Source organism: Danio aesculapii, chromosome 17, assembly GCF_903798145.1.
Source record: "Danio aesculapii chromosome 17, fDanAes4.1, whole genome shotgun sequence".
NCBI lineage: Eukaryota > Metazoa > Chordata > Actinopteri > Cypriniformes > Danionidae > Danio > Danio aesculapii.
The window spans coordinates 27,781,545-27,809,435 of record NC_079451.1 but is presented as its reverse complement, the minus strand read 5'-3'; the positions used below and the strand labels follow the sequence as shown (position 1 = coordinate 27,809,435).

The 27,891-nt window shown below is 35.9% G+C and overlaps 1 protein-coding gene across 1 annotated transcript in view; it reads left to right on the top strand.

Annotated features, from left to right (window-relative positions):
* The first annotated feature begins 14,428 nt into the window (after window positions 1–14,428).
* Window positions 14,429–27,891, top strand: part of dlgap2a (discs, large (Drosophila) homolog-associated protein 2a) — a 179,831-nt gene continuing 166,368 nt past the window's right edge. Inside the window, exon 1 of the mRNA XM_056477174.1 lies at window positions 14,429–14,730. The gene's annotated coding sequence lies outside the window, so the exon portion shown is untranslated. The remainder of the gene's footprint in view (window positions 14,731–27,891) is intronic.

Here is a 27,891-nt window from a genome sequence, read left to right as displayed (position 1 = left end):
ACCAAAAACACATTTTTTTAAGTGTTAAGTTCAAAGTAGTTCAGCTTTCATATGGAAATCTCGAGACCCCTGTATTCTCTTCCTCTCTGTTTCTTTCTGTCTTGCTGTCTATGAACGCAGCATCTTGCCCTGTGTGAACCGCACCGTCTGCTCTTGGTAAGTGCAAATTAGTGCAGGGAATTTACATGTGGTCAGGGGGCATGGTTAATTTAGTTCATTTAAAAAAAATAATTGCACCAAATGAACGTGTTAAATTGACGAGCCTACTGTAGTTTTAGATTTGGGTCTGAAACTGCTTGCTCACATATTAGTGCTGAACAAATCACTACAGAGATGGGGATTACAGTCCTCTCATGAGTCAAAATAGACAATTAAAACAAAAGTATCATCTTTCCAAAGACATCCAATTTTTATCTATCCATTTATAAAGCAACTGAAAGGAGAACACACTTTTTAAAAAGTCTCTGCATTACCTCTGATTACATACGTAATTTTTCAACAGCAAGATTATCAGACAGTTCCTTTAGCCATCGTGTAAGAACAGGTATTTGGGTATTTTTCCATACACAAGCATTAGCACATTTAGCTTGTAAAAAGCTGAAATCTATAAGTCTCTTTTTGTTTGCATTTACTGACGTATTTTCAAGATATATACAGTTGAAGTCAGAATTATTAAACCCCCTTTGAATTTTTTTCTTTTTTTAATATTTCCCAAATGATGTTTAACAGAGCAAGAACATTTTCACAGTATGTCTGATAATATTTTTTTCTTCTGAAGAAAGTCTTATTTGTTTTACTTTGGCTAGAATTCAAAATTTTTGGAAAACCATTTTAAGGTCAAAATTATTAACACCTTTAGGCTATATTTTCTACAGAACAAACCATCATTATACAATAACTTACCTAATTACCCTAACCTGCCTAGTTAACCTAATTAACCTAGTTAAGCCTTTAAATGTCACTTTAAGCTCTATAGAAGTGTCTTAAAAAATATCTAGTCAAATATTATTTACTGTCATCATGGCAAAGATAAAAGAAATCAGTTATTAGAAATTATTAAAACTATTATATTTAGAAATGGGTTGATAAAAATCTTCTCTCCATTAAACAGAAATTGGGGGGGGGGGGGAACAGAGGGCTAATAAATCAGGGGGGCTAATAATTCTGACTTCAACTGTATGTAATAATAATAAATAAAATGTATTATTTATAAATTTATAAAAAATAAAACTTTCTCCAGCCATTTCACAGACCACACCAAGCACCTCCTTTTAAAACAACTGCAGCTCTCCACACTCCCACATACAGTGAAACAGAGTTCCATGTGCAATAGTGTGGAATATTAGGGTTAATCCGATGTAATTTTACAGGTGCAATGTAAGTACTCCTCATCCATTTGCATTGCAGTATTTTACATCTGGTATTAATGGTTTGAGCTAAAAGACATGCATATTCCCATTCCTCAACAGTAATATCTACTTGAAGTTCTCTTTTACATGCTGAAAGGTATAACAGGGAATTTTCTATGAGTCTATCCAGTAATGTCTTATAAAACAAGGATATCATTGCCAGTGTTGCCAGATTGGGCTGTTTTGAATTTGATTGTGCAGGTAAACAATGGGCAGGATGAAAAAATTTGGGTGGTTTTGAAATTTTATATGCAACTTATTTAACAATACATATAAAATATTAACTAAAACAAAAACAAAGCTAAATAAAATATTAATTTTGGGCATTTTTTGGACTGTTTTGGACAGCATTTGGGCTGGGAAAAGTCAGTTATATCTGGCAACACTGATCATTCCTTTATCATTCATGTGATTTAGAATAGGTTGTACTAATGTAGAATATTGGGGCTCCAAGTAGGTTTTAATTTTTGAACATATAAAATTTCTAATTGATGGCATTTAAAAAAAGTGCTTTTGAGGAAGATTGTGTGTATTTTAATTAAATGCTTAATTTGGAGGAATTATTTTTAGGCTGTGGTCACTTTAATCTATTAAAGTGAACTCAGTCCAATTGCTTTGTTAGTTCGCTTCATTTGAAGTGTGAATCCTGCCATCAAAACCTTGTTACACACCAATCAAGCAGAGCAGACTGTTTTAGAGATCAGTTGTCAGAGTGGTTCAGCTTAACTGTGATCAGAATCTGAACAAAAGACATATAAGCAAACCATAAACATGACATTAAATTATAGGACTGAACGCTGAAGCATGACATTTTTGTCTCTTCATAGTCACAATGATAATTACATTTATTACAGGCATTGAAAACATCTCTTTTGCAGCAGATGTTAGTTTGTGTGTGGGATGGAAGAATTACTGCCGATGCTGTGATTGATTTACAAGTGAATAAGCTGTTCACAGGTTCTCAGCTGATAGAAACACTGACACAGTTATACACATACAGTGAATGTGTTCAACACACATCGTTTTGGCATCTGGGGTGGGTTTGCATCTGGTTATGGTTAGGTTCAGGCTTTAAATGATAGTGTGAGCACTAAATGAATCATGATCAAATTTATTGTTTTCTTTTATGGTGCAGATCAAATAAATGACGAGAATAGAATTACAAGTGAAAAGAATGCACCAAAATGCACATTTCTGGCTTAAAATTGAAATGGAAAATGCTTTGTAATAATTAGTTATAATTTTTATTAAATATAATAATTTTGTGCAATTTTGTATTCATACATATATAAATATAGGTACACGAGCGGCCGAAAATTCTGTGTATTCCTAGTGTAAACACACCCTTAAGGATGACAATGTGAATGCTAATTAAACCAAAGTGAATATCTTCAGTGTGCTGTAAGAATGGCTATTTAACTACAGCGGTTTAAACTGAAGTCCTGCCGAAGTTACTAAAACATTATCAGGAAAAACTGTACGCTTCTGGTCAACCATCCTTTTGGAATCTTATACCAAAAATGAAAATAAGTGCATTTATAATAGCTATATACTGTATGTGGGAGCGTTACTATTATGTGATTATATTGATTGCACTAGAGAGCAATTACTTGTTAAGATTAAATCAAAAGTAGTTCTCAAAATACTTGAAAATGAAATGCTTTAATAACAAAATTTTGCTATGGTTACACTGAATTAGTTACAGAATAGATGTTTGAAATGATAAAACATTATAAAACATATAATATTAAATGAGGTATGTTCACATGCTTTTAGATGTAATGTTAGCAGCAACACAGAGCTGAAGATCATTGAAGAGTGACTCAAACAGCTGTCAAGTCATCTATGATTTTTTTTGGTAACTTGTCAGTGTTGTACAACTGCTCTTTCTGAAATCTAGTGCTGGAGATTGACAGCTGATTACAGAGCCATTTTACTGCCAAAATGCACATAAAAAATCACCTTTTATTAAACATGCAGCCCTAAAATCAAGAGAATATTTTGAGATTGTTACCGCCAATTTGACCACTCCCAAAGGTCATAGAAAACACATTTGGGCTGATTGATTTCATAGTTTAAACTCAACGGAATGCTTTTGAACAGCCGACAAAGACCACCTCTCCACCAACTGATTTAATTTGATATTTCTTTTGTTGAAAGAATGCACATCAGAACATAGTATATATTCTCACCTCTCTGTTAATGCATGTTAATGCCAGGTGTAAACAGGACCTTAAAGACTTAACTGGAGGAATTGTTTTTGAACAAATCTTGTGAATGAATATGAGATGATAACAAATATATTCCCATGTCACCATCTATTGGTTTAACTATTACTGATACAATCTTCATTTGAGGTCTCAAATTGCTGGCATTAGGTGATTTGTTCCATTTTGATTGCTATAGATAAGACATGAGAGACAAAAGTTTTTGGTAATGTTACAAGAGATGAATTATGAACAGTTGTAACAGAAATAACTATACTGTTTAGTTTAAAAGAAAAGTGAATATGTTTCATAACTTTACATTACAACTGCTCTCTCTGAGTCTGCTGCAGCATGAACACAGATCTGAATGACTACTGTGATCATATTTCCCAAAGGTTTAATAGACAGAATCGTGGGTGTTGGAATTGAGATCATAATCTTTAATTGTTTATTGTGCAGCTCAAGTGCTCATTCTCCATTTAATACCACAGTTGTAAGTGATCGAGTGAAATACGAATAAATAGACACTGCATCACTTTGTGTTTGAAGCTAGTTACAGTCATGTCGTGTCCTGAATGATGAAAAAAAAAACACTTGAAATCCAATCTAGCCATTCAAACTGAAATGCATTTGCCAAAAAATCAAAACAAGCCAGACTAATCAAATGTTGTCACTGACATCTCTTACAGATTTCTCATCATGTACTACAAAGCCCCATTTTTGGGCAGAAAATCAATGTGAAACTTTGAGCAGCTGTGCAACGCAAACGTGAAGAATTGTAATAGACCGAATTAGGATGCAATTCATGGAGTGACTTTGCTCTCCAAAGGTGTGTGATGTGTATTTGTTCCTTCGGGCCTTGCCACAGATAGTGTTTCATGTGCAGGAGTGCTTGTCAGCTACAATGAGAAAAAGATGTACATTCAATTAACGCAGAATGTTCTGCCTACTCGTTCTGGTTTGATTCTTCATTTATTGATTATTTAAATTATAAGAAGCCCAGTACAATGACTCCATGATGGATTAGCAAATATATAGAGTTTGTGCCTTTAAGGTTTTAGAGGTCAAATTCTATCTTAATGGGAAGGTTGTGTAGAATTCAGAATTTAGGAATGGTCTGTCCTTCGGTGAACAAGTAGGAAAGCTACAATAATTTGATTGACAAAACGTAGAATTTATTGAATTGCAGTTTTTGGGGATATTGAACAGTCTTGTCTGTTTGTCTACACTAAATTTTTTTTGTTGCTTGTTCAAACTACTTAATTCATGAGTTCACACCCACACATAGAAAGCTGATCAAAATAAGCATAATTGGCGTGCTGTCCAGGGAGCGGGCTCTGAGGCCGGAAAGATGTCTGAGCTCGTGGCCTTCTCTCCATCAAGAGAGACAGAGAGGAATACGAACTCAGCATCTAGCCCCATCCCAGAAAACGCCCCCTCCGTGCTTAGTATGGATCTAGTTAAAGATGTGGAGTTGGGGTGGAGGGGGGATGCAAAGTCGATGAGATGACTGAGGTAGGATGAGCTTGGTTATTTATGGGAATTCTCTTTGATTCTGATTGGATGATTAGTGTGATTGCTGATAGAGATTTCGTTGCATTTCCTTTATGTGTGTGCTTCTCCCGAAAACTTAAAATCAGCTGAAACAACACAATTCTTGAGATTTTGTTGAAACTTATTATTATTATTATTATTTTTTAAATCTAAATGTGTTTATGCTTACCATTGGGGCCAGAAAGCTAAAATTTAAAACCTAATAAAAACAGACCTTTATATTTTATGCCATTTTGCTTACCATGTAAATGTATTTTGATTTAAGAATGTTAGATATTTGTAAAGGCGCTGCAGTGGGTAGCGCTGTTGCCTCACAGCAAGAAGGTAGCTGGTTCGAGCCTCGGCTGGGTCAGTTGGCATTTCTGTGTAAAGTTTGCATGTTCTCCCTGCGTTCGCGTGGTTTTCCTCCGGGTGCTCCGGTTTCCCCCACAGTCCAAAGACATGTGGTACAGGTGAATTAGGTAGGCTAAATTGTCCGTAGTGTATGAGTGTGAATGAGTGTGTGTGGATGTTTCCCAGAGATGGTATGGGGCTGGAAGGGCATCCGCTGCGTAAAAACATGCTGGATAAGTTGGCGATTCGTTCCACTGTGGCAACCCCGGATTAGTAACAGGACGAAGCCGAAAAGAAAATCAACGAATGAATGAGATATTTGTAAAAATGGCCTTGTTAAAATGAGACTTTAAAGTTACAGGTTATTCTTGTTAGATCTGCTTCCTTGTGATCTTATCTCAAGTGGTCAGCCGAGACCCATTACCTTTTCTGCTTGGTATTAACATGTTCAAATTGATCTCTTGTGAACATTATTGATTCATAATACATTATTCATCCTTCCTCATTTCATCATGGTCTAAGTTAATTTTACAGGACATCTCAGTGCATTGCATGATGTAAAAATAACTTGTTTTGGTGAACTTTCTCACAAAATGACCCCCTATGATCACATGTTCTTTTACAGTGAATGATTACACTTCAAATGCAATCCGTTTAAATGAATTCTTTGGAACTCCAAATGAATCCTGTTCTAAACCTGTATCTATCATCATCCACTTGTGATCAGATTAGTAAAAACTCTTCTTAGCAGGTGTAAACAGCACCAGAAACATTCTTGGTTCACTTCTGGATTGCAGACAGAACGGGTTGGATGTTCTCAGAGGCCGTGAAAAGAGTTTGTAGGGCCATTAACTCAGCAGGGGATTGAGTTGGCGGCGCTGTTAATGCTCACCCGCTGACAGACACAGTCATGTGCACCAACACCCCTTGATTAATGTACTATTATGTAAATGAGGTTTTTAAGACGGAAAATCAGCAGACAAATTGGTTAGTAGGACACTGTCTTACCACACCCTTTTAACCCTTTTCTAACGACATATTTATAGTAACGTTTCTGTATCACCTCCTCTCTACCAAAACTTTGAGTTAAAGAGAGTTGGTAACACTTTGTAATACTTTCCATAATGATGTCCTTGTGGCTCTCTTGGGTGTCCCTCTTTTTGTTTTGTCCTTGTGAGCCATGGGGCGTATAACATTCATTAACAAACCATTAACAAACATTGTATAATGTTTTACTGATCATTAGTTTCAATTCAAATAGGTACGAGACAATAGTGGTGTCCCAAATGAGACAGTCTGCACATATACGCTATGCACTTTTACACTTACATTAGGTTATACTCTGAACCATGTAGTGCAGTGGTCCCCATCCTTTTTATCACCACGGACCGGTCAAAGCTTGACAAAGTGGTTCTTGGGTTGCTAGGCGACCATCAACAGTTTTCTCAAAGGATGACAAGCAGACAAAACATTGCTGCAACTCTGGTACAAATTACAAAGCATTGCAATGTTTGGGTGCTCTGTGTTTATCTGAGATAATTAGTCTATCGAAATGTGTATCCATACAAGCTGAAGCTGATCAGTCAGTTCTTGTCACGTAACTCGCAGTGCACTCACAGCATTCATTCAACTAGGTGCGTCTGGAAGGCGCGAGTGCATCATGCAACCTCCAATGGAAATAGCGAACTTGCGCGAAGTCTATAAAAGATGCGATATGCGAATGCATCCTAAAAGGCCACCGTCATGTACAGTCTCCTGCAGTTGATCTTCTTGCACAGACATACTGGATTCACCTAATTTGTTGACAAATGGTTGCGGATCTATTCCTTGGCGGGTCCTTCACTGGGCCTTTTCCCCTTAGCAAAGAAACTTTCCGAAGACATCAGTTTCTTACTCAATTTGCTGCTTGTGGTTTAAATTTGGTGACCAAGATGTAAGCAAGAGAATACGGTCATTTTTCAAAATAAAAGAGCGTTCAGACTCAGATAATAAATAAAACAGAAACAATGATTTCCACGGACCGGTACGGGTCCGCAGCATGGTGGTTGAGGACAACTGATGTAGTATATAAATTTAGTGTCCTCCCCAAAAAAAACACTAATGTTTTTTACTAAGCAGAAATTCAAACGCTTTCCAGTTGTCGTTTAATAGTTGCTTAATTAGTGAAACAAATGAGCAACCTACTAAATAGTACACTATGTTTGCTGTTTGTTCAAACTACTTATTTAAAATGGACTGAAATAACACAACACTTGAGTTTAACTCAACTGCTTTAGATTCAATCACTTAAAAAACAGCCAATTTAGTTTATTTAATTCACTTATACCTCATGTCTTTTGAGTGTGAGGGAAACCGGAGCACCCGGAGCTAACCACTGAACCATCGTGCCCCACTTAAATTTGTAAAAACTTAATTCCTTCATGTTGTTCCAACACAAATCAATTGTCAAACTCAGCATTTTTATAGTGTACCTGTATAGTGTACAACCCTCATCGGGAGGTGCTATAACCATTATGTAGTAGAATTTTGCTATAACAATAAAAAAAAAAGAATCTAACCTCAGCGCTCGATAGCTCCTCGCCCTCCAATAGTTGAGGAAAGCTGTGACCGTAGAATGCCTGGTGTTCAACATTCCACACGTCTGTTTATCGTTGAGTAAGTACATCATCCTTGTATTGAAAGTGCACGTATTATTTTTTTATTTGCAGGGTAAATGCAGTACTTACACTTGTTATACTGCAAAATGGCATAACATAATGTTTATTTGTAATTTTTTATTGAACATTAAATTATGATTATTAAATCATTTATTGGCTACAAAGACAAGAACAAGTGAGAATGTGTTATCTCAAGCAGGCTCAGGTCGCACACTCTTTCGTTTATGTATTTCGTTTGTCCACAGCATGCTGTTACAGGATAAGACAAGAAGAGTGTACAACTTCTGCCATCATAACGAAATTAGAGTATATTTATATAATAATTATAAGACAAATAAGTTCTGTTTAATTGTATTTTTAGTTAGCTTAAACGTGCTGTATATTGTGAATTTTACTGTGAAAATGTTTAATGAGGCAAAAGACATGTACACTGTGGTGTATAAGTGTTCAATGCTTTACGCTTTTTGTTGTTATCACTCAGCTCTTACTGTGATTGATATTCACTACTGCTTGTGGTTTCGTACATGTCAGGCCCACAAAAAACTACTTTAAGTACATATGTCTGTCCCTTTTGTCCTGTATTAAAAACACATTACTCTGGAGGAGCAGACTTAATTGCCTAAAGATAACGTACTCACTCCTAATGAAAACCTCTTGTCCACTTCGCTTGACAAGGTATATGCTCAGTTTAAAATATTTTGCACTGTGTGAACATCCGAACATAATTTATTAATATTCATGATCGTTCTAAATAAGGTAAAAACTGAACTTTCATTCTGAGCCTAATTTCTAGGCATATAAATGGGCTTGTATTTTTTTATGCTTACCTCAGCCACATACCTTCTACGCAGACATATGAAAACAATTTAAAGGTGCTGTATGTAAGTTTTTGACTCTTCTAAAGAATAAAAATACCATAATATTTTGCCGATATTTAAGAAACATGAAAAGTTAACATTCTTGTTTATCTGAAAAACAATGCTGAAGTCAGACGTTCTGCTTTGAAAATGTGAGACAGGAACACTGTCTTTGTTTTGGTCATTTCACCTGCCCAATGCCAGTTTAGCCAATTTTATTTCAGCTCCCCGGGTTGCCTTGGTGGAAAACAGCGTATTTCGTTCATTCAGTCATGAAGGCTCTCATATGCATGATTGAAATGCCACCTTCGGTGGACAGTAATAGGCTCTGAAATGAGATGCAGATTCAGAGTTCCACATGAGATGGTTATTATTAATTAGCAAATAAATAAATATTATGAGTGTAAACATCTGGTGAGCAGGTTACATTGTAACCCCTTGTTCTAACAACATGCTAGGTGATGAGATTTGCAGTGATAAGCAATTTGGCTGATTGAACCAGACAAAGTACGACAGAAATTTAAATACAGCCATTCAGAAGCACAGAATAGTGCACTTACTACAGTAAAATGGTAAGGTTTATAATCCAGTTAATGCATATTAAACCTATTTAACATTATTGCATGCACATGCAAAGTCACTGATATTTGGAGGCTTGCACTAAGTCACATTTCTAAAGTTCAATTTCGGTTTATTTTATATTCAAGATCTGAGGTGAACTATCTGCTGCTGCTTTCAGTATTATGGCAATAAATGTCATGTAAAATAGCATTCAAACTCACATTATTATCATTTAACACTAAATAAAGCACATAAGGTATACCTGAGGTGGTCTTTGTCAGTTTATCCTGTTGTTCAGCTGCAAGAAATAGAAGTCATTTCTAATATATCAATTTCAGGTGTTGGTTAGGACAAAAAAAAAAAAGGAAAATATTCCTTCTATTGTGTGCCATTGCTTTTATTTTGAACATGACCTAAATCAGCCTTTAGTCAGACTCATGTTGATGTCGTCAATCTGGCAACCTGCGCTTATGTGTTTTGAACCAGACGTGCAATACCTAGTTCAACCACTGGGTTTCAAACTTACATACTGCACCTTTAAATATAATGCATCAATGCTTTAACTTTACATAAATGAACACTTTCAATAAGATTTAAGATTTTAATAGTTTAAGTTATTTAATAATTAATGACTTTAATAAGTAGAAGTCATTTGTTCTGTCTTCTATTACACCTCAGTACAGTAATCGAGTGTGATACTAACATTAATAATGTTTTAAGTAAATATTTTTAAAAGCATAATTACAAATAAAAACTAATATGGTTTCTAAAATGAGCAGTACTGTCAGTCTTGTCATGCATGTATCCAAATGTTTAGTCAGTAGTTACAAGTAGCTGATCTGGTTCATGTTGTACTTCTGTTCTCTGAAATACACCAAACACTGAGAATGATCCACCGTTTTCTCAGCTGTCATAATTTATAGTCACAGGATGAGTTTGGATCCGTGTGCTAAGTCAAGCCTGCAGAGAGTGCAGATTCAGACTGTAAATATGGCCTGAGTTGCTACATTTGCATGTTAACAGCACACGCTGCTCTCTTGGCCCAAGTGCATGTTTGGATTGGCAGGTCGTCAGTCACTTTGACTATCACTCACTTTTAATCATGAAAGAAACCCTTGAGGGGAGTGTATGTGTGTGTATGTTTGTGTGTAGTTTGAATCAATGGAACTTGCACAGTGTTGGAAGCCATTTGTTGTCATGTGCCGTAGGGTCTAAAAGTCTGAGACCCCTAGATAAAATGCTTCTGTTTTTTGAATTTCCTTTTACATTAATGCATAGTTCACCCAGAAATGAAAACTCGGTCATCATTTACTCATTCTTCTGTTGAACACAAAAGAAGATATTTTGAAGAATGTTGGAAACGGGTAAACATTAGCTATGTTTCCATTCACCTACTTTTATGCACATTTTGTATATGTGCATAAAAACGTATGCGCATAACTAAATAGGATAAACTTTTAATTCGATGACAAAATATTTGCATAAACTACGATGGAACACTTTTACCAAACAAATTCCAGTATGCGCATTAAAGTCATGTGATGATAAAAATGTGTGTGAATGGACAAATTAGGAGGCAGAGCACATAGTAAAACATTTAAAATGCTGTTTTGGTCATTCTAAAATGCCTTAACTTTTTCAGTATTAGTGTTATTATATTATTAATTTCCTCCAGACCTGTCAAGAGCATCTGTGTTTTGCGTCTCACACCTTCAAACGCCTTCAGCATTGTCTTTTCAGAAGCAAGTCATTCAATAAACAAAGAAAAGATTGACGCAGCCTCTCCTACCACAGCAAATTCTGTTTTTACTGTTTATATTTGACACCAGTTGATCAGGAAGTGAGGATTTTGTTCTTTTTGACTCACTGGAGAGAACCGCTGCTTTTTTCGCACGTCTTTTAGGCGATATTCCAGTTTTGCGCATAAATTCAATCCGCATTTTTGGATGGAAACAAAGTGACCACTGACATCCATAATATTAAATTAAATAGTATAAATGTCAATGGTTAACGGTTTCCAACATTTTTGAAAATATTTTCTTTTGTGTTCAACAGAAGAATGAATAAACTCAAACTGGTTTGGAACAAATCTTATTTTCTGCAGTTCTGACTAAGAAAGCTAGATTTGTATTCATCAGACTTATATGAAAGTCAGAATTATTACACCCCTTGAATTATTAGCCCCCATGTTTATTTTTTTCCCAATTTCTGTTTAACGGAGAGAAGAACACATTTCTAAACACAATAGTTTTATTAACTCATTTCTAATAATTGATTTATTTCATCTTTGCCATGATGACAGTACATAGTACATAAAATGGTCGTGCCCAACTGAGCCTGGTTTCTCTCAAGGTTTTTTTTCTTCACTTCCGCCTTTAGTGAAGTTTTTTTTCCCTCTCCGCTGTCGCCACTGGCTTGCATGGTTCGGGATCTGTAAAGCTGCGCATCGTTGGATTTGCTCTTCAATATTTGGACTCTCAGTAGTGATTATTAAACCACACTGAACTGAGCTAAACTGAACTGAACTTAAACATTACAAACTGAATTACACTGTTCCTATTTACTGTGACCTTTTATGTGAAGCTGCTTTGACACAATCTACATTGTATAAGCACTATACAAATAAAGGTGAATTGAATTGAATTGAATAATATTTTACTAGATATTTTAAGACACTTCTATACAGCTTAAAGTGACATTTAAAGGCTTAACTAGGTTAATTAGGTTAAATAGACAGGTTAGGGTAATTAGGCAAGTCATTGTATAAAGATGGTTTGTTTTGTAGACCATTGAAAGAAAAATATAGCTTAAAGGGGCTAATAATTTTGACCTTAAAATGGCTTTTAAAAAATTAAAAACTGCTTTTATCCGAGCCGAAAAAAAAAAACAAGACTTAAGACAAGACCTCCTCCAGAAGAAAAAATATTATCAGACATACTGTGAAAATTTCCTTGCTTAGTCAACATCATTTGGGAAATATTTAAGAAAGAATATATATATAGGTATAAGTTTGCAAATAAATATCAGTTGATTAATGGTATCTACCAAATTTTCATGTTGCTTCATCGCTAGTATTAGTATTCAACATAGCATATTCAACCATTTGCTATCACGTGGAATTGATAACAATTAACAATATAATTGAGATTTTATACCAAAATCTTGTATCTCAGAAGAAGCAAGAATATCTGAATGTTTGTTTGTTTATTTATTTATTTATTTTGACATCGCCATCAGAATTACACTAGACAACCAAATGCATTTGTTTAAGTGTTTTAGCAGACTTGCTATTTCTTAACATATGTCCATGTGAGGCTTGACCTAATAAGAAAATAAAATAGATTCTTATACACTATTAACATTAAAACACATTATAAACACATAAACACTATAATTCTTTACATAAAATTGCTATAAGGCAAAAGCAAAGGCGGCATCATCAAACAAACTAATGGTATATTATTTGTGTAAACTGCTGTTTTGCTTTAACCACTTTTTAAGTAGACTAAAAATATTCATATTACTTTCTAATTTTAGGCTAACAGGTAAATCATTCCACAATTTGGTTCCTTTAACAGAGAAAACAGATTGACCAAAAAAGGTCTTTGGAAAAAGACAGTCACCGTTAGCAGTTGCTTGTCTGACTCTGTGAGAGATTTGATGCCTACTGATTAGATCTGAACACACCATTGGAACATGATTATTAAAACATTAAAAAAAAAACAATTTAAGATAATTAAATTAAATAAAACTATAAAAACTAAAAAGGTTATGTTTACATAAAACCTCACAATGATGCCATCGCATAGGCTTTAAGTCCATAATTTTGATCGCTTGTTTATATATCAAATCAATAGGCTTCAACGTGGTTAAAGAGGCTTGTGACCGTGATGCAATGCAATATGACAAGTGTGAGAATATCATTGTGTGCATGTATAATTGTGCAGTTTGATTTATTAAAAATCTTGTCATAAAATGAAAACAATTTAGACTGGACTTGACCTTCTTACACATATTTTTAACATGACTGTCAAATTTTAAATTCACATCTAAACTTACGCAGTTGTAGAGTTGTACAAGATATCAATCACAAATACATTTTTGACCATGAAAATTAATATTAAACATTTATTCCTTTTTTATATTGCTTTAACAGTTATTTCCTAGTTTAAAACACATTTTAAATTTACATTTATTTCATTCACTTAGCCACACAAAGTATGATTACACATGTTATTATATGCAACATTTAAAAAAAAAAAAAAATCAGTTCCAAACTATCAGTGTCATACAGTCAGAAACACAAATGCAATTTATTACTTAATCATTTGTATTGGCAGATCCCTAATTAATATTTTTGTCATTATGTCTCTGGCTGCATAAACTGTACTGTAAACTGTCTCTTCTCAGATTCTGAATATCTAAATCTGCGTTCAGCTGTTTTTGTCTTTCAACAGCCCGCAACTCCCTCTCTCTCTCCAAAAACGCCCCCATTCCGAATGTTATCATGCCACCCGAGTTTAGGAAGTTGCCCATGTTTGGACCAGGATGGAAGCGATGTCACTTGTGGTTTCCTCTTAGAGGATTTGGTCATATTTCAGAGACCAGAAAAAAACAAAACAAAATCAAGAGTGAGACAGGTGAGCATAAAATTATAGTGCTGTCCAACCAAAGAGGAAAAAATGAGAACAGAGAAACCAAATCAAATTAAACCAGAACCTACAATTCTCTTCACCATTCCTAGACTCCATCTCCAGGTTTTCAGTGTGTCTGTGTTTCAGTAGATCAGTCAGAGCGTGTGTGGAGCTCTTGCATGTGCGTGTGTGCGTGTGTGTGTGTTTCTCCTGCGCTGTGCTGCAGTAAAGAGCCCTTCGCTCAGCCAACTGCTACTACTCTGTGGAGGGCATCGCATCCTCCCTGCCTTTTTTTTCTGTTATTTTCCTTTCCTTGTGCTTTTTTCAAACCATGCTTGGAGTGCCTGAATGAAAGCGTGCGGATTGAGGGGAAAGGACGAGATTATGTGTGTGACAGAAGAGCCAGGCGTACTGCAGTGAGTCAAACAGAAAGAGTGAGAGCTCTCCACACCCATGACCGTGTGCCTGTCTGAGATCCACTTGAACACAGCCAAACGGACTCGTTCGTCACCTGACAGGTAGGCAGACGTGGTCGCTTCATCTGATCTCACGTTCACACATCAGGAGCTCGGAAACGCATGCTCGTGCTTAGAAGAGAGCGTTGACTCTGAACAGGTTCAGGACTTGTAGGGATGCTTGCTTGGGACACTAAAAAATGGGACTTTTAGCGTGAATGGCAGTTATATGACAATAGATGCTGCTGTAAGCGTTCCTATCACAGATTTAATGCACAGAGTGTTTCATACATGCACTTTATGTCAGTCTTGAATGGGAAATTCTGCTGCTTCTAGACTTGTGAGTCTCTTTTGTGGCTTTTTTCTGTGATTTTCTTTTTTATATAAGCAGTTTTTGCTTGTGAAAGAGGGGCGTCCTCCACAGGGTCACATATAACAGACTCCAAGCCGTGGGTGAGGAGTTTATTCATACAAACTGACTGTTAGACTCTGTGCGTATGTATATGTGTGTGTGTGTGTGGGTGAATGGCTGCTTGGGAACAGCTTTTTTGTGTGTATGAAATGAGAGGGATGTTTCATAAGTCAGTCCATTTCTCTTGATGCATATGAAGTGGTTCTGTGATAACAAGTAGAGATGAAGCCCACTCAAAAAAGACCTTTGTTATATGTGTGTGTGTGTCTGTGTGTGTATGTGTGCGTGTCTGTGCTCCTGGCTATTGCCTTCAGAGGATTTACTGCACTTTCTGTCACTGGCAGACCGTATATATATCAGCGGAGAGACAGAGAGAGAATGAAAGAGGAAGCACTGCAGGTCTAAACACTTGCTCCTGCAGTGCATTTCCCCCTCCTCTCCTCTCTCTTTAGGTGTCACGCACACACACATATATGCACGCTCTGTAGTTTCTGTAGTTCTGTCAGTCAGGCAGAGATGAGAGGACTGGGGTATTCAGGCTCAGTGTGAGTTGTCATACATTTGATCAAGTGGCAAAGACAGATCAATGTCTTCATCACTGGATTGCTCTGAACTGCAGTGTGTGTTTGTAGGGATTTGTACTGTAGATTATTAATGTGTTCACTTAACATAGGGTATGGCCAGCGCATTAAAAGTCTTTAAATCAAGGTCAGTTTAATTAATTTCAAATTTTATTTGATGTTAAGTCAATTATTTGGCCTCTATTTGGTATAGAGTGCATCTGGAAAGTATTCATAGAGCTTCAATTTTTTCACATTTTTTTTCAGCTTTATTCCAAAATAGATTAAATTCATTTATTTCCTTAAAATTCTAAATTGAAATTGTTGCAAATTTAATAAAAATAAAAAAAAAACTGAAAAATCACATGTACATAAGTATTCACAGCCTTTGCTCAATACTTTGTTGATGCACCTTTGGCAGCAATTACATCCTCAAGTCTTTTTGAATATGATGCCACAAGCTTGGCACACCTCTCTTTGGGAATTTTTGCCCATTCCTCTTTGCAGTACCTCTCAAGCTCTATCGGGTTGGATGGGAAGCGATGGTGTACAGCCATTTTCAGATCTCTCCAGAGATTTTCAATAGGATTTAGGTCTGGGCTCCGGCTGGGCCACTCAAGGACATTCACAGAGTTGTTGTGAAGCCACTCTATTGATATTTTGGCGGTGTGCTTTGGGTCATTGTCCTGCTGGAAGATGAACCATCACCCCAGTCTGAGGTCAAGAGCACTCTAAAGCTGGTTACAGGATGTCATTCAGGATGTCTCTGTACATCGCTGCATTCATCTTTCCCTCTATCCTGACTAGTCTTCCAATTCCTGCTGCTGAAAAACATCCCCACAGCATGATGCTGCCACCACCATGCTTCACGGTAGAGATGGTATTAGCCTTGTGATGAAGCGGTGCCTGGTTTTCTCCAAATATAATGCCTGGCATTCACTTCAAAGAGTTCAATTTTAGTCTCATCAGACCAGAGAATTTAGTTTCTTATGGTCTGAGAGTCCTTCAGATGGCTTTTGGAAAATTCCAGGTGGGGAGTGGCTTTCGTCTGGCCACTCTACCATACAGGCCTGATTGGTGAATTGCTGCACAGATGGTCGTCCTTCTGTAAGGTTCTCATCTCTCCACAGAAGAACGCTGGAGCTCAGACAGAGTGACCGTCGGGTTATTGATCACCTTCCTGACTAAGGCCCTTCTCCCTCGATCACTCAGCTTAGATGGCCGGCCCGCTCTTGGAAGAGTCCTGGTGGTTCCAAACATCTTCCACGTACAGATGATGGAGGCCACAGTGCTCATTGGAACTTTCAGAGCCGCAGAAATTTTTCTGTAACCTTCCTGAGCCTTGTGCATCGAGACAACCCTGTCTCGGAGATCTACAGACAATTTCTATGTCTTCATTCTTGGTTTGTGCTTTGACATGCACTGTCAACTCTGGGACCTTATATAGACAGGTGTATGCCTTTTCAAATCATGTCCAATCAGCTGAACTGACCACAGGTAAACTCCAATTAAGCTGCTAAAACATCTCAAGAATGATCAGTGAAAACAGAATGTACCTGAGCTCAATTTAGAGCTTCACGGCAAAGGCTGTGAATGTGTACTTTTTTCACATTGTCATTATGGGGTATTGTGTGTAGAATGTTGAGAAAATAAATGAATTTAATCCATTTTGGAATAAGGCTGTAACATTAAAAATGTGCAAAAAGTGAAGCGCTATAAATACTTTCCATATGCACTGTAGTTGCAGTGTTGTTCTCTTGCTTTCTCAAAAAATTTAACTTATTGAAGATAAAATGCTAAGCATCAGACATGTTTACAAGTCTCTGATGTCCAGGTCAAGTATTATTGCAACATGAGTGCCATTCAAATCCCAGACTTCAGTTTTCAATTTTGCAAAGCATTTAATAATGGAAGTCAATTATTGGAAGTCAATTATAATTAAATATTCTTGGAATACAAGAACAATTTTATTTTATCAGTTTACTTTCTTTCATATTTCACCCTTTTTTTTGAAGACAGCATTATTTTGTCTTACAGAAATGAATGGTTTTCGTTGCAATTAAACTTTTGCAGTGCTTCCTCCCAACATCACACATACAGGTCTTTCTCTCTCCCGTCGTTCACACACATACACACATAGACAAAATGATTATTATACAGTATACACTTTATATTCTGTCCTCATTCCAAACCCTAAACAAAACCAAAGCAACTTCAAGCCATTGATGTTCAAGCCATTTTCCTTGTGGGGAACAAAAAAGGGCATTTCACTGGCAATTTACTGGCATTGCTATACTTGTAGGGGCATTTGGAAAAAAAAAACCCAAAACAAATTCTTAGATTTACAACTTATAATTATGTGTTTGAGCAAATTATTTGAGTCATTTTTGTTTCATTCTACAAATAGCTGTTTTTTTTTTGGCATAAAATTGCAATTGTTCAAAAAAATATAATATTGGACAATGCAAAACCAGTGTTTACCTTCATAAGAATCAATATAAGGATAAGAAATCAATATTTGGTGCAATAACCCTGAATTTCAATCACAACAAGGGAAAACAAATGACCTTTTTTCATTTCTTGCACATACACGCAATGCATTTAATTGAAATTTGCAATAAATGTTGCCAGACCTTTACAGAATAAAACCAATATTGACAAACATTGACTGGCAACATCCATGCTTATTCAGTATCTCATGACCTTTTTTTGTACACAATTAAACATATACATAGTCCCAAAGAGTGTATATTTCTTGGCACATCCCAGTGTCCTCTAGCTGATCACTGTTAATGGATGCATGTCCCCCTCGCTCTCAGTGGTGTCGTATGAAACATGCGCTGTCCAAAAAAGTAAATGGTCATGTGTTTTGTAGGTGGAGTGAGGGACTGAATCCAGCTCACTCCTTGATGCCATTTTAATTGTGTTTACATAAAAAAGAAAATGATGAATGAACGTGAAGCGAAGTGGTGACGCACCAGGTTACAGTGAGATCAGTATAATAATGTGCCTTTAGGGTGAATAGTGTGTAAACACTGTCTGACATATGACGTGCGCTTGAGTCACTGCATCAGGACTATCAGCAGTAGGCATGACCCGGCATCGACTAGAAAGTGATGGTAAACTAAAATCTGTGTAGTTGAGACACATTCAGCACATCGCACATCATGTCTTGGTGTTTGATATGCGATTTAGTTTTTCTCAGGTCAGTTTTCTCCATTTAACTTCAGTGTAAATGTTGCTTTTAATCTTGGTTAATTGGTGGTGCAGTCAATCAAAACCAGCGATCAGGACTAAAGTATGGATATAATTATGTGGATTGTTTAACCATACTTGTTTTTGTTTTGTGTTTTGTCTTAATTTGCATGGCTTTTTGACTTATGTGGAAAACAAAAAGAAGGGTTTTGAGTATTTTTTTATTAGGCAATTTTGAATGAATTGTCTGTGTTTTAATTTGACATTGACATCACTTTGACATGAAAACTTGAATACGTTTAGATTTACAAAACACAAACGCAAAACTTAAATACGTTTTATGAATAAATTAGATATAATTCAAATAAATACTGAAGAGTGTATACACAAACTAACATTGCTAGAAAAGTTGACCCCCCTGATCATCAACGTATAACTCTTATAATTAAAATGATATTTTTAATTGACTACAGTAAAACTATGGCAGAATCATGTATAGTAGTAGTACCACACAATCTGAAATACTGTTGTGGCTTTTTATTATCTTTTCTTCATCTGTTAAACTGCTTTGGCACAATCTACATTGTAAAAAGCACCATAGAAATCAAATTTTTAACTGAATTGAATTGAATTGGTGGGTGACACAGTGATTCAGTGGTAAGCACTGTTGCCTCACAGCAAGAAGGTTGCTGGTACGAGTCCTGGCTGGGTCAGTTGGCATTTTTGTGTGGTGTTTGCATGTTCTTCCCAGTACTGGGTTGCAACTGGAAGGGCATCTGCTGTGTAAAACATGTGCTGGATAAAAAGGCGGTTCATTCCACTGTGGTGACCCCAGAACATGCAGAATTTGACTGATTTTGTGTAGTCTGAACATAGAATTATTGGTTTTGACCAATTTGACCAAGTTTTTTTTTTCTGTCATTTTGATCTTCAATTTATTTTTGAATGTTCCATGATCTGAAACACTGTTTTGGCATTTTATTATCTTTTCCTAATCTATGTTAAACTGCTTTGGCGCAATCTACATTGTAAAAAACACTAGAGAAATTGAATTGATTTGAATTAAGCTAAGCTAAACTAAACTAAACTAAACTAAACTAAACTAAACTAAACTAAACTAAACTAAACTAAACTAAACTAAACACTAAACTAAACTAAACTAAACTAAACTAAACTAAACTGAACTGAACTGAACTGGATTTAACTGAATTGAATTGAATGGAAGTGAACTGAATTGAACTGAATCACCTAGACACCCTATAATTGGACCATGCCAGAGTCTGACTAATTTTGTGTACACTGAAAAAATAATGTCTGCAAAATTGTTGCAAACAATTTATGTATTGAATTTAAACAAAGAAATAAAATTCAGTAATGTTCAACTTAATTTGTTTGTTTAATTTTAGCCAGAATAAATAGTTTACAACCACTTAACTTAAATTTTTTTAAGTAAATCCAAGGAATCATATTTGAATTTTTTTTTCAGTGTAGTCTGAACATGGAATTTTTAGTTTTGACAAGATTTTTATGAATCTTCAGTGGGTTTTTCTGTCATTTTTAACTTCAATTCATTTTTGATTGTTCCACAATTTGAAATACTGTTGTGGCTTTTTATTTTCAAACAATCTACATTGTAAAAAGCACTATAGAAATCAAGTTTGAACTGAAATGAATTCCATTGAACTGAACTGAATCACCTAGACACCCTACATTATAAGACCATGCCAGAATGTGACTGATTTTGTGAACATGGAATGATTGGTTTTAATAAGTTGTTTTATGAAACCTTGCTAAGTTTTTCTGTCATTTTGAACTTCAATACATTTTTATCATAGAGCAGAATTTTTCGACTAAACCCTTTTTTTAAATTAAGCAAGACAACAGAAGCACAGCAGGTTGCTTTAACGCTTCATAAGAAGTATGCCCAAACTTGCTGAGCCTCCCACAGACTTCTACAGATATGAAGAGAGCAGGAAGAGACTTTGACCAAAAGCAGATGATGAGTCGAAGTTGTGACGCACATGAGTGCATGTTGTCTGAAAAAGCCTGCGTTTAAAAAACACTCTTATAGTTGATGGAATCTGCCTCCTCAAGGACGTCACTCTACTGTAACTGTGCTGCCTGCAAGAGCATTCAACAGTGAATAGCATGAGAGAAGAAAGAAAGAGAGGGCTTGAAAGCACCTGTGAAAGAGAAGAAGAGGGGAATAGGTTAGGACAGGTCTGTTCACAATCCCTCAGAGATGAGAAGAGCTCGGTAATCAGTTCTGCTACTTTCATATGGAAAACACATTTTGTATTTTTTTAATCTTAAGAGGGGAACACGCTACAATATTATCAGGTCGATTTTTTGGGGGGCTTGATTCTCCCCTTCCAATGTTCCTAGTTATAGCTTTGATAATCGTGATTGTTTTTTTTACTTTAGTGTGTAAATCTGATTGGAATAACTTCACAGACTGCAAATTGTAAATATCCCAGGGCGTTCACAGGGTCTTAAAAAGTCTGAATGTCTTAAATTTCAAAATTTTAATTTTAGGCCTTAAAACATCTTAAATTCACTGAAATATTGTGTTGTAGGTCTTAAATAATTTTAAACACATCTTAATTTCCCAATGTCTATGTAAAGCTACCCAATCATTCCATCTCAATAAAAGTTTTAACAAAAGTTTATTTATTAACTCTATTTGCCAACTCTGTTTATATTTCTATTTATAAACAAATGGTTTAATTATCTTCCTTACAACTTATGTAAGTCTGAAATTCCATTCATAATGGTCTTAAAAAGGTCTTAAAAGGTCTTAAATTTGACCCTGGATCCAATATGTTGTTTATTTAGCTCAAAGTTCACCTTTTCTTTGCAGAAATAATTTATTTATTTTATTCATGTTTCACAGCATTACTGTTTTTACATCAAACAAAAGCGGCCGTTGTGAGCATTTAAAGCAGAGATGCCCAAAGTAGGGCACGTGGGCCAAAATTGGCCCATTGTAACCTTTTTTTTTGGCCCACCATCCCGTCTGAGAATAATGGAGAGGGTTGGGGAGAATGCCTTTAACAGAGATTGTAATTTCTAATTTGACGTAACGTTTTGTTTGTTTGTTTTGTTACTGAGCTACAAAAAAGCGAACTGAAATTAAATGTTTAAATTAAATGTAAATGAATCTGAGTTTTTAAAATGTAAATACGTTCACTCGAAAAATAGAGGACTATGCAGGAGACATGGGCGAACAAATCAAGGCAAAAGCTATGTAACTATTATAAATTAAATAGTTTTTTGTTTTTACTGTAATAAGTTCATTAAAAATGTGAAAAAATACTGTATTATTTTAATATAAAGCAAAGTTTTCTAGTTATTTTTAAATATTATTAAATAACTTCAGCTCACTTGCCTCAATAAAGTTTGGTTTTTGGCCCTTCATGTGAAAAGTGTGCGCACCCCTGATTTACAGTGATACTGTACATTTGAATGTAATCCTGCAAACAAAATTATGTCAGAATAAATTAAATGTATGATGGAATGGAATGTGTTCTATGGAATGAAAAATTTCCTGTTGTGTGTAAATAGAGGTTAAATCTGATTGAAATAATTGCATGGATTGCAAATTGTAAACATTTAATATGTTGTATATTTACAATCTGAAATTGCATATTATGTGAGAAATCCTGGGAAATAAACACTCACACATGCTTTAGAGTGTAACGTGAACCGAAATGATGCATAATCAGAAAGAGACCTGACAAGATGAAAGCATACCGACCAGTTATGTTGCAGCAAACACTACAGCAAGTGAAATGGAGGACCAAGTCATCAGTTTTGTACCTTGTAAAACAATCCATTGGACAGAAATTGCTACTGCAATACAAGTACCAGGTAGCTACTGTTAGTACCTAGCATAATATCAGCTGTATTTTAATACTGTGTCTACTCTGGATACAATAACATGACAAAAAATATAAAAATACCATTCATGCCAATGCCATAAATAGAACGTGGTGTCAGTTTATTATTGGTGATTTGTAAATTGCACCTATCCACATCCATTGTTGACTGATTCTGTTTATTGTGTGTTCTGTTGCGTTTAGTAGCATTGCTCGCATCCAGGGTAGACGTGTGTGTGTGTGTGTCAGCGGGAAGGTGAGAGAGAGAGAAAGAGAGGGAGGAAGAGTCAATGTGTGAAGCATATTTTGTTTTAGAAACAGCAAAATTAGCATGTATTTGACAGAAATATCACAATTGTGAGCAAGCCTACTATAAAGTGCAGTGATTGTGTTTGTATATGTTTGTCAGTGACAACAAAGCAATGTAACGAGCGCGTAATCATGAAATCATAAGTGGAATGTAGGAAACTTCCCATATTGTACTGTATGAAGGCAGAATAATTCCAAACAGAATCTTCAAACCGTCCATAATTTTGTGCTTGAAAGTCATCTAACTGACTCAACATTACTATTAAATTATTGCTGTCAAGAGATAACAGTTGCTGCTTTATGACTAGCAGAACTGTTGTCCTATTGGCTATTTTTAAAAATAGGACAAGCTAGATATTTGCTAGATACAGCTAGGAAAATAAGCCTTGAACACATAATGTTTTTTCCTAGAAATAATTTTTCTAAAGGAGCTGTTGACATGCAATTAAACGCCATTTTTGGTAAAAACCCAAACAATACAAACATTAAAATAAAACAAAAACGAAAAATTTGTTATGTTTAATAACAATAAAAAGACACAAGCAGAAAGTACTAAACCACTGAAACATAATACTTTAAATAAAATGCCTATTTGATGATGGAAGCTTAAAGACACCTCTTATTGAAAATGAGGTCACATGCATTGCTCATAGACTTCAAAAGAGTGCAAAAATCTTGATGCTTCTGTGGGTCTCGTCAATCAAATCTGATCTTTAATTTGTATTTTCTATTGGATTCAAGTCAGGTGATTGGCTGGGCCATTCTACAGCTTGATTTTCTTTCTCTGAAACCATTTAAGAGTTTTCTGGCAGTGTTTTGGATCATTGTCTTGCTGAAATGTCGATCTTCATCATCCAGAGGGTTGCTGAAAAACTACTAAGAGATTACAGCTGCTGTCTGGGCTGTCACTGCTTTTCTACACCTCCCTTTCTTCATTTGTTCAGTACTTTTCCCCTGCGTCATTTCATTTTATTACGCATAACTTAATTTTTAAAGTAATTATTAAGGATGTCCCGATCAGATTTTTTTTCCCTCGAGTCCAAGTCATTTGATTTTGAGTATCCACCGAAACTTGATCTGATACTTCTTTAATATATATTTATCAGACCCCCTAGTTTTTCACGATTTCGTGATTGCTGAATCCAACGCAAAATCAACAAAAGTTTGCGATCCTGCAAAATTTTAATTAAATTAAAAATAATTGCAAAAAATGTAAATAATCTCAATTTCAAACCATATAATCAAATTATATTTATTTCAGTTTGCAATTAATTGAATTACATGACTTAGAAACGTCTCATACGCAGCACACGTGATGTATTTGAGTATCTCCCGAAAAATGACGTTTCATCTATGGGTCTCACCTGCACCCCGCACAATCATTATGTTACATAAGAGCGGGGGTTTGGATTAGGCCTCCTGTGGTGCGAATTGGTCATTTTGTGCAATTGACCACAAAATAAACCGTGAGCAAACATCTATCAAAAGGAGTAGTGGAACAGACAGCTTACAATGATGGAGATTGGTTCAAGGATGATGGCCGCTAAACGTGACCGAATTGAAGGATATTATTTTGCTTTACATGTATGGCTGGTATTATGATCTGTCAAATCAATAAATGTTTTTGTTTAGCCCTTTCCCTGCAGTTGACGAGAGAAAATGCTTCTCTGCCAATGACGACTTTTACGGCAATCCGTGTTTTAGGTGTATTATGGTAGGGCAAGCCCTAACGCATATCCTGAGTGAGTTACCTGATGTCAGATGGAGGGAAATCTGAGAGAAAGTAAGATCTTGGATACAAATAAGAGTTATCCAATCTTTCTTTGGCCTAATCCCTACAATTTTAGATAACAGACCAAAATAAAGAAGCTTTATTTTTATGATTTGTGTCATTGTGTCAGATTGCACACCTAACATAGTAGACTACCTAATATGGTAAATTATATGGGCAGCATAGTGGTGCAGTGGGTAGCACATTCACCTCACAGCAAGAAGGTTGCTGGTTCGAGCCTTGGTTTGCATGTTCTCCCCATGTTGGCGTGGGTTCCCCCGGGTGCTCTGGTTTCCTTCACAAGTCCAAAGACATGCGGTATAGGTGAATTGGGAAGGGTAATTATGTGTGTGAATGGGTGTGTATGGATGTTTTCCAGTGACGGGTTGCAACTGGAATTTTATAATTTATTAATTATTACATCTATATTGAGTTTTTTTAATCGCAGATTTCTGGGAATTACCACCACAAAATCAGTCATTTTTATCGCAAAAAAATCGCGAAAAACGAGGGGGTCTGATACACACATACAGTATATACGAGTCCCAATTTCTGATTATGTGATCGGATCTGGACATCCCTACTAATTAGATTTGTTTTCTTTACAAATATGGATTTCTTTGGTTGTTACCAACATCTGGTGAAAATTTCAAGTCAGAAAAATGGTGATGTTCAATACTTATTTTCCCTGCTGTATGATAAATATGTCTCACCCTGGCTTCATATCTAGGTTTGAATTATGTCAATGCATCAAACAAACCCGCAGAATACAATGTATTATGAACCTTCAAATGTATGATCTTTTTTATTGTCATGTCTGTCATATGCAGCTTTATGATGTGCAGAGCCATGATAATAAAACACTATTGCCATTTTATTTGCATAAAGGGGAGGAGCTACTCAGTATGTCCAACCCTGTCTTCATGTTTCAGTTGAAATTATGCCATCACACAGCACTTGAGTGGACTTTTAAATCTTGTATTTTTTATCTTCATGTTTGAGGTTGTGATTTTTTTGCCTTTAATTTCTCTCTTATTCCTTATTAGTTTATCCTCTTATTATTTTCTCTATATTCCTGTTATTTGACAGCACTACAGAGGGCTGTGCTGCTCTTGTTGCCATGGGGACGTAGCTAGGCAGTGGAGTCTGCGATATTCTGCATACATGCCGCGCAGCGCTGCTACTACTTAGGACTTACCGCATACTGGTGTATGTTTGTGTGTGTGGGTGTGTGCATGAGCGGGCAGAAGAGTGCGTGTGTGTGTGTGTATGTGTGTCAGCATGTGCTGTATGTGCATCTGAGAAATGCTGCAAGCCAAGAGAGGGAGCAAAAGACAAACTCTATCTCCTCCATGCAGAGAGAAGAGGAGGTGACAGAGAGACTGAGCGAAAGAGTGGGTGGGAAAGTCACACATCCTTGCGCACATTGGAGAAGAGAGATGTGTGTGTGGGTGGGTGTGTGTGTGTGCGGAGACAGGAGCTTGTTTTTCTGTGTATAATCTCCTGGTCCTACAGAGAGACTAATGAAGCAGGAAAATCTCTCATTCACCCTGTAGCATTAGCATTAGCATGAGCTTGACAGCACTGTGACGTGACAACACAATTCCTGTCACCTAGAAAGAAAAAGACTGAACAGAAAGGAAAAAAATGGCCTCGCTTATGTTTTACACAAGCAGGGATTATGTAATACCATAATGTATGCAGGTTATGTGAAGCACAGTATAGTAGTAGGAATAATAGTGGTAGTAGTAACAACAAAGTAAAATGTGTGTGTACTCTATTAGAAGGAGTTGCAGCCTTTTTGATGTACTTTTTGACCTGTTTTTTTATTCTATTTTATTTATTTATTTATTTATTTATTTATTTATTTATTTATTTATTTATTTATTTATTTATTTATTTATCTATTTATCTATTTATTTATTTTTAAGAGCCCCTATTATGTTTTTTTTAAATGACCTTTCATGCAGTGTGTAACAGCTCTAAGTGAATAAAAACATTCAAATTTAAAAGTACTTTTCAGATTTAAATCTGAAAGTGCACCATGTTTAAAACTATTGATTCTTTAGCAAAATAGTTGACTCAGAGTAGAGTAAATTAATCGTATTGTGTTAGACTTTTTGCCTAAATTCATCGACCTTGTCACAGTACATCACCAAATACGTAGTTCCGAATCCAGTAAAATGTGAACACGCCTTTTCCTTCAGGCTCTAGCGGAGCGGGGGATCACATATTGTGTGGTTTGAAAAATATGTATTTAGTTGTGTGTTGTAACGTGTAATCGCTCTGCGTGGCTTGTAATCACATATCGATTATAGATCAGTTCTTGTATTGTGTCTCTCAGGTTAAATCTTCATGGGGCTATTCACATATTACGTCTTAAACCACATGTGTTAAAAAATGTGGTGTGTGCTTCTTCCTTTACCGATTTAAATGCGTTTCTTAACACGCGATCTTCTGCCGTTTGTCTTTTTACCATCTATTTACTATGGCCACCATCAGCTGTTCCTCACACGCGCAGCGCGGTCAATTTTCAAATGAGTTCAGCTTTTGCCACTGTGTGGATTAATACTGAATGTGTGTCATTGTTATTACTTGGGGTTAGGTTTAGGAGTAGAAGGTATGCTGGTGTTTAACTGCATTGCGTTATTGCATTCCTGCATTGGGCTCTCACACACTTTCTGCTTCTACATAGCCTTGGTGGGCGTTTCTCTCTGTCTCGCACTGAACGCAGTCGAGCAATCACAACAGACTGGGTCATCAAACCAATCACAGCAGATTAGCCTCACGCAAAGGAGGGGTTTTGGAACAAATGAATCGCTGAATGAATCATATGGGAGTCGTCGGGATAATTAGGTAAAAATAAATGCATATTATAGGACAATGAAAGTGTTTTTTGACCTTGCATGCTTCTCATACCATTGTTGGAGATCCCCAAAAACCAAAATATGACCTTTATATAAAGCAAAATAGGGGCTCTTTAACCATTTTTTTTCAAGTTCAGCTTTAAAACTTCAAATAAGGGTGTATCGCTAAAACTGCATTTAAAAAAATTTAAATTGTAAAAAAAATGTTATTACCTTCTGGGGCTGCACAATA